Source organism: Alosa pseudoharengus, unplaced genomic scaffold (genome assembly GCF_046254945.1).
Source record: "Alosa pseudoharengus isolate Yale_2024_CS ecotype anadromous, Long Island Sound unplaced genomic scaffold, YU_APseudo_1.1 YU_APseudo_1.1_scf_11, whole genome shotgun sequence".
Taxonomy (NCBI): Eukaryota; Metazoa; Chordata; class Actinopteri; order Clupeiformes; family Clupeidae; genus Alosa; species Alosa pseudoharengus.
The window spans coordinates 20,746,462-20,752,636 of record NW_027468576.1 but is presented as its reverse complement, the minus strand read 5'-3'; the positions used below and the strand labels follow the sequence as shown (position 1 = coordinate 20,752,636).

The window sequence follows — 6,175 nt, the reverse complement described above, 5'->3', positions numbered from 1 at the left end:
GGCAGGTACTCCATTCTGCCCCGTAGAAGTTCCCGGAACATTGCATTACCGGGCCGTTCATCTAAAGGAAACACAAACAAACGCTCAAGTTCCAGGTGCGGCAATGGAAATGGGACTATGACTTAGGACTTCCAAGGGCGTAACCAGCATTGAAATTAAACTTAAATTGGTGCCTTAAACTATTACCAAATCACTTCAGAAGTGCAGCAAACACATCTTTATTGTAAATGATTTTAAATGCAGTTGTTTACTCAATTTCAAAGAAAATGCACGTCCATGTATGTTTAACCAGGTCATTCTACAGATTTGGTGCCATTTCAGTGTCCCAAGGTACAGTTATAATATAACCTTTCAGAATATTTATCAAACCACACTTAAATTACAACATTTCAAAGTTTTACATGTTTTTATATGGAGTAGAGAATATGACTTCAAACAGAGATGAATTTCAATACTTATATGTTTGCTTTTCTTAAGAGTATTAAGAAAAGTAAGTATTAAGAATTCCGCCTGTCCCCATTGACCATCATGCAAATAGTGTGACTCATTTTGAGTACACAGTATTAAATAATAATGTTTTTTTTTGTTAAATAATTGTATATGCCCCCTTTTTCATGCATAGTGCATTTTCTCAGGAAAAGGCATTTTATTTTCAGAGAAATTTAGGCTTTTATTCCTGTCCTTGTATTTCTTTCAACCCCATAACGTAACAATTCCCCCCTCACAATAACATAATGGTTTGATCCTTTGGACATAATTTATGAGGAAGTGACATCATACAAGTCTTCAGAGAAGCCTGCTCTCTCACTTTTTATCAGGTATTCAACTCTTTATCAGGTATTCAACTCTGTTGGGTGGAAATTCAAAACGCCATGTTATTTCCCATAGACAATCCACGCCTGGAAGGGGTCATTCCACCGAATCGGTGCCTTTTGCGTCCCACAACATATAATCAGTTCTAAAGTTGCTTTAACAACAAATAAATGTGTAATTTAAAAAACATAATGTTACTATAGATCATATGCATCAATATAAGACCAAGTAAACCCAATAAAATACAAGTTAAAATGATTAAAATCACATAAATATATGCTATGGGTAAGGATTTTGGTTGATTTTGGCCTGTCCCACGCTATGTTTTTTCTTTTTCAACAGCACTTCTCAGTTGTAAAATGTTGGTAAAATGATACAATTTTCACAGTTTTATATTGTCTTAAGTGAAATCTCATTGTTAAGCAATGATTTTGACATAAATAGATATGTTTTCTTAGAAAATATAAGTAATTTCTCATTGTCCCTTAATTTCATCTCAGTCCTGTTACTTTCACCAAAACCCCCTATAAAATAATGGTACAAACTAGAAGTGACATAATTTCAAGGAAGTGACATCATTTAGAAGAAGCAGATTCCACAGTGTAAGAAAGGGTAACTTTCTCTCTTCTTAAATGTCCTATTTTTCATGTTTTATCAGGGTTATGAGAGAGGGGCAAGCATACAACATCAGTCCTGTTACCATTTTTTAAAGTGTATACATAAACAATTATTTAGCAATACTGATATTACCAATATCTAGAAGTAATAACCTTTCAGATTACATACCATGTGCCTTCCTAACCTTGACCTTGTTAGCTAGAAATGAGCAATTTAGCATGAAATCATCAGTCCTGTTACCATCAGTCCTGTTACTATCCTACAATATTGTAGCGTCGGTGGATGTACATGTTTAACGTGGAATGAGTGTCTCCCAGAATGCAGTGCGAGTGAATGCTAGAATGTGTAATGTCGATTATAATAGTTGTAGTTACGTTTAGCATGTTGTGTATTTGTTAGCGTGTTAGTCTCTTTGGTTGTACCTCATGTGCTTATCCTCGTGGTGATGTGTGTAGTAAACCCTTATTGTGTGTAGCATGTGCGGCTGAGACTACCCCTGTGTTGCCCTATGTAGTTGTCTGTGTCCATATGAGTCTTCCTGTTCCAATAAATGGCCGTCCTGGCCAAAGGTGAATCTTGTCTGAGGGTGAGATCGCTACAATATTCTATGTAATAAGTGAATGGTAAAAAAAAAATGCATAGCTTGAGATGGCCCAACACAATTTCTTGTCATGTTAAGATGTGTTAATTAAATGGTCATTGAAAAAAATCAGTTTAAAACAATTATATTTTTCACATTTTTAAAGTTGAAAAGGCACCGATTTCGTGGAATGACCTGAATGTTGACGTCTGATGGAAACTAATCAATCTGACCAATTAACGTCAACAAGAGCTGTCATTGGATCAGTCCAGTGTCAGTATGGGAAATTAACCTATGGGCCGCTGACTGGCCTAGCTGATCGTTGGCCAAACAAATTAAATTAGACTGTACATTCTATCAGCCCAAAAGGTGCGTCGGCCCACCGTAAAAAATTGCCCACCGGGGTTATGCCAGATGGCCTGTCCGCCCCTGGGCACATGGAAATACAGAAGGAAGTGTGGGCTAGGCTCTCTCAGTTAAAATTGTGAACAAATTGTAGGCTTACCTAGGTTATCAATGTTTAGATGTTTGCTCAATGTTCAAACAGACATTCCTGCCATTATCAGATGGATATTTTTATGAATTATTGTTATCAGAAAGACCGTTGTTAGTTCATTAATGTGTTTTAATCTGTCTAGATTTCATCTAGATTGTTTAGATTTTAAAAGCTATGTTGACAGTAGGAAGGTAAAAATGTTTAAAAAAAGGGCAACATGTGAGTGATCTCACAAAAAAAAGATAAAACATATGACGTGAAGTTTTTCACTCAACCCTGTTACATGATTTTCAACCCTGTTACGATGCTTTCATCCCTGTTATGAGATGCTTTTTTGACATTTTTGTATTAAATACATAACATATAACACCAATACTTTATTTATTATGTGTATTAAATCAGGGCAAATAAGTCTATTTACATTTTGTCAGGAATTACGCAGCATTCTTGACATTTCTAGCAAAAATGTGGAGTTAGATCAGAAATTTCTTCATCATAAGCTGGAAAGGATGGTGCTTTTCAGTTTTTCTTGATTTTCTCTTTAATTACAATATGCCATTATTTACAAGGGACATCTAAACTGTGAGATAATGCCAGAAGCTGATCTCAAGCTTGTTGGAAAAATGAATAGTTGAATATCAAAATGACTGTGACGGGGTTGCCATCAGTGCAGCCATCGGTTGTGTTGAATGCACTACTCTATCGGTTCATATAAAGCCCATCCCACGCCAGATAAGCGTTTGTGATTGGATCCCGGGGTTTTGGTGATTTGGTAACGGGCATCTATAGAGGCTCCTTTCCAGGCGGACCTGCATAGCAAATTCAAATTTGCTAACAGGTTCGTCTGGGTCCACCCAGGCTAGTGAAATGTGAATCCTACATACAACCACAAACACATTCATCTTAATATCAGAACTGAATTTTATTTCTTAAGCGTTTTAATTTTACAGCCCAAACTCTAAATTATCAATAGGTTATCTGAAGTTTAAAAAAACATTGTGGGGACATATATAAAATGTAAACTTTCAAAGTGTATTGTTACAAACCCTTGACATGAACATCTGTTAATTGCAAGCAACAATGTTCTGTAAATTAGTAGAGACAAGGCTGAACACATATAGACACACCCTTTTTATCAAGAGGTTACATTGTTTACCTTGCAAACTTTTGCATACAGATAGTGAGAAAAAAAAATGTAAAAGGCATTTCAAATGAAAGTGACTTTAATCATATGTCCCAGTAAAACTCTATTCCAAACATTACTGACATTCAATGCTATAGAGAAAGGGACAGAGACAAAGACATAATCCTTTTCATAAATTATGGTTTCACATTCATCCACGCACTTGTGTGAAATTTAAAAGAAAGAAAAAAATGGTTTAAAAAACAAAATGTGATGGAGAAAAGAGTAACACTTCTGCTGACAGCTCTTTTCAGGTTTGAAAATGGATATATTTGATATATTTTCATTCAAAATAAAGTTAAGTATTCACACATATAATTCTTTGATTAAATAGGTAAGAGCTGTTTCTCACCCCTCAGAGAGGAAATAAAAGTAAAGCAGTCATTGAAACGGTCCTGAAAACACCTATCCATCACACCCTTTAACATTCTTATAAACATGTTTGCCTCAGATGTTCTGCTGTTATACTTAAAAATCTAAACGTGGCACTCAGTACCATGTCTGCATGCATTTCATTCATGGTTTTTAATCCACTCTTTTACTGGGTGAAATAATGTTGCAAGAATCATGTTAAAAATAACATACACAGAACATGTAGACAAATACAAAAAAAAATTAAAATAATCTAAAAGTAATAATTGTATGCATCAAAACAAGAGAAAAGAGAGAGAGAGAAATCAACCTATATGCAAAAGTGCTACTGTTGAAATCAACTGTAACACTAATAAAATATAGAATAACTCTTTTATGCACACACCAAAACTGTAACCATAGCCCAAGAATGAATATGTCCATTATCTGGAGGTAGAACTGTATTTCCTGAGAAGACGACAAATGCCTCATTTATACTCCAAATTCCCATGTGAAAGCAAACATTATTATTATTATTATTATTATTATTATTATTATTACAATTACTACTACTACTACTACTACTACAAGAATTCTGTGTTCCTGTATATCAGATTTTTTCCTCTCATCTAGGAGACTGAATCTTGCTACTTAAAATGGCTATTGCATAAGGCATCCTACATTTATAATTACCACATTGTCTTCTTTATAATACACTGTTTTGGTTGTCCTTGCAGTATAAAAAAAAACATAGGCTAACACAATTCCATGCTTTAAGGCTGTACGCAAAGATTGATTATGTAATCTTCCTCTTTAAAAGACACAATAAAATAAAAGACAAAAATAAATAAAAATGCTTCCATACTAATAAAATCTCAAGAGAAAGATAAAACAGTAACTGCAAGCTGTACAGTAAATGCCGTTGTGCAGCTGCAGTATCAAAAATATCCACCAGAGGGAGGCAAAACTTAAGTTCAAAATAGATATCACCTAGCCATATTCACTTCATAGCTGTCCAGTGCCAAAGAATTAGATGTATTGCCCAGTTCCTTCCAGTCGGTTGGGCCTACATGATGACCATTATGGGCCTCCATTAACAATTATTTTTTATTGATGTGCTTGCCATTTTGCGGTGTAGAGAATTCTTACACTTGAGGTAGAGTAGTTCTCATTTTAGAAGCAGTGGCTCAGGAAATAAGGCCGCAAGGTATACTGTGCATCATGATTAATGATTGACACAAAATAATTCTTCCCTGAGACATCTCAATCCATTCTACAATATTTGGGATTATGATCACGAGCCACATGTTCAGTGTCACAAGATACTTTTGATGGTATATTCAAAAGTTAAGCAGACCAAACAACATTTCTGGTTGCTTCAATGTACAATAATTGTGAATGAATAACTGAATAAATGAAGTGAGACCAGTTCAACTGTCCAAGAGGTGGCTCAGTTTTTGAACATTTTGAATGCAAACCTCTTTCTATGCCGTTTAGGTGTTAGGTTAGGTGCTGCCAAATTTCAAGGTTGTTAAAATACTCTTTTTGCAAATGTACTGGGACAAATGGCAAGTGTCTGTTCATTGATTTAGCTCCAAGGACACTACAGCATATATAACTAATCGTAGCCTCATATCGGTTTTTGGTTCTAACTCTAAACACTGGCAAAACCATTTGATTTGTGTACGATTGTTGTCCAATAAATCAGAAGCTGTCGTCTCTACAGGTGCTTAAATGCCCAGAAAAGAATATATCTAGGACGTCTGTACACTTGAAATGCTCTCTCCACAACTTGATTGTCTTGTTCTTGATTAATGTTGGGATACTGTAAGCACAACTATGAGGGCATTTATAGGTGGATCCTAGCCAACTCAAGATCTTGGTATGTTTCAGTAAAGTGAAAGATCTGTGTGTCTGTGCCATACAATTCTTCAACACATTCACAAAAATATGTATTTTTTATACCGTAGCTTAGAGAACAAAGGTCAGCCCAGGCATGTAAGATTGTATGGACAAAATAATGACACATATTTGATCTGAAGTGTAGTTCATTAAGTGCTGTTTTTGGTGTCAACAGGAGGTTTGGTAATGGTCTTTAAATGCAATAGACTGACTGGCACTGAAACTACAGGTA

The 6,175-nt window shown here is 35.2% G+C and overlaps 1 protein-coding gene across 1 annotated transcript in view; it reads right to left on the bottom strand.

The window, feature by feature from the left end:
• Positions 1-3,410: 3,410 nt before the first annotated feature.
• The window catches only part of arid3a (AT-rich interactive domain 3A), a 20,686-nt gene continuing 17,921 nt past the window's right edge, over positions 3,411-6,175 (bottom strand). Inside the window, exon 8 of the mRNA XM_076278374.1 lies at positions 3,411-6,175. This exon is cut by the window's right edge and continues 1,912 nt beyond it. The gene's annotated coding sequence lies outside the window, so the exon portion shown is untranslated.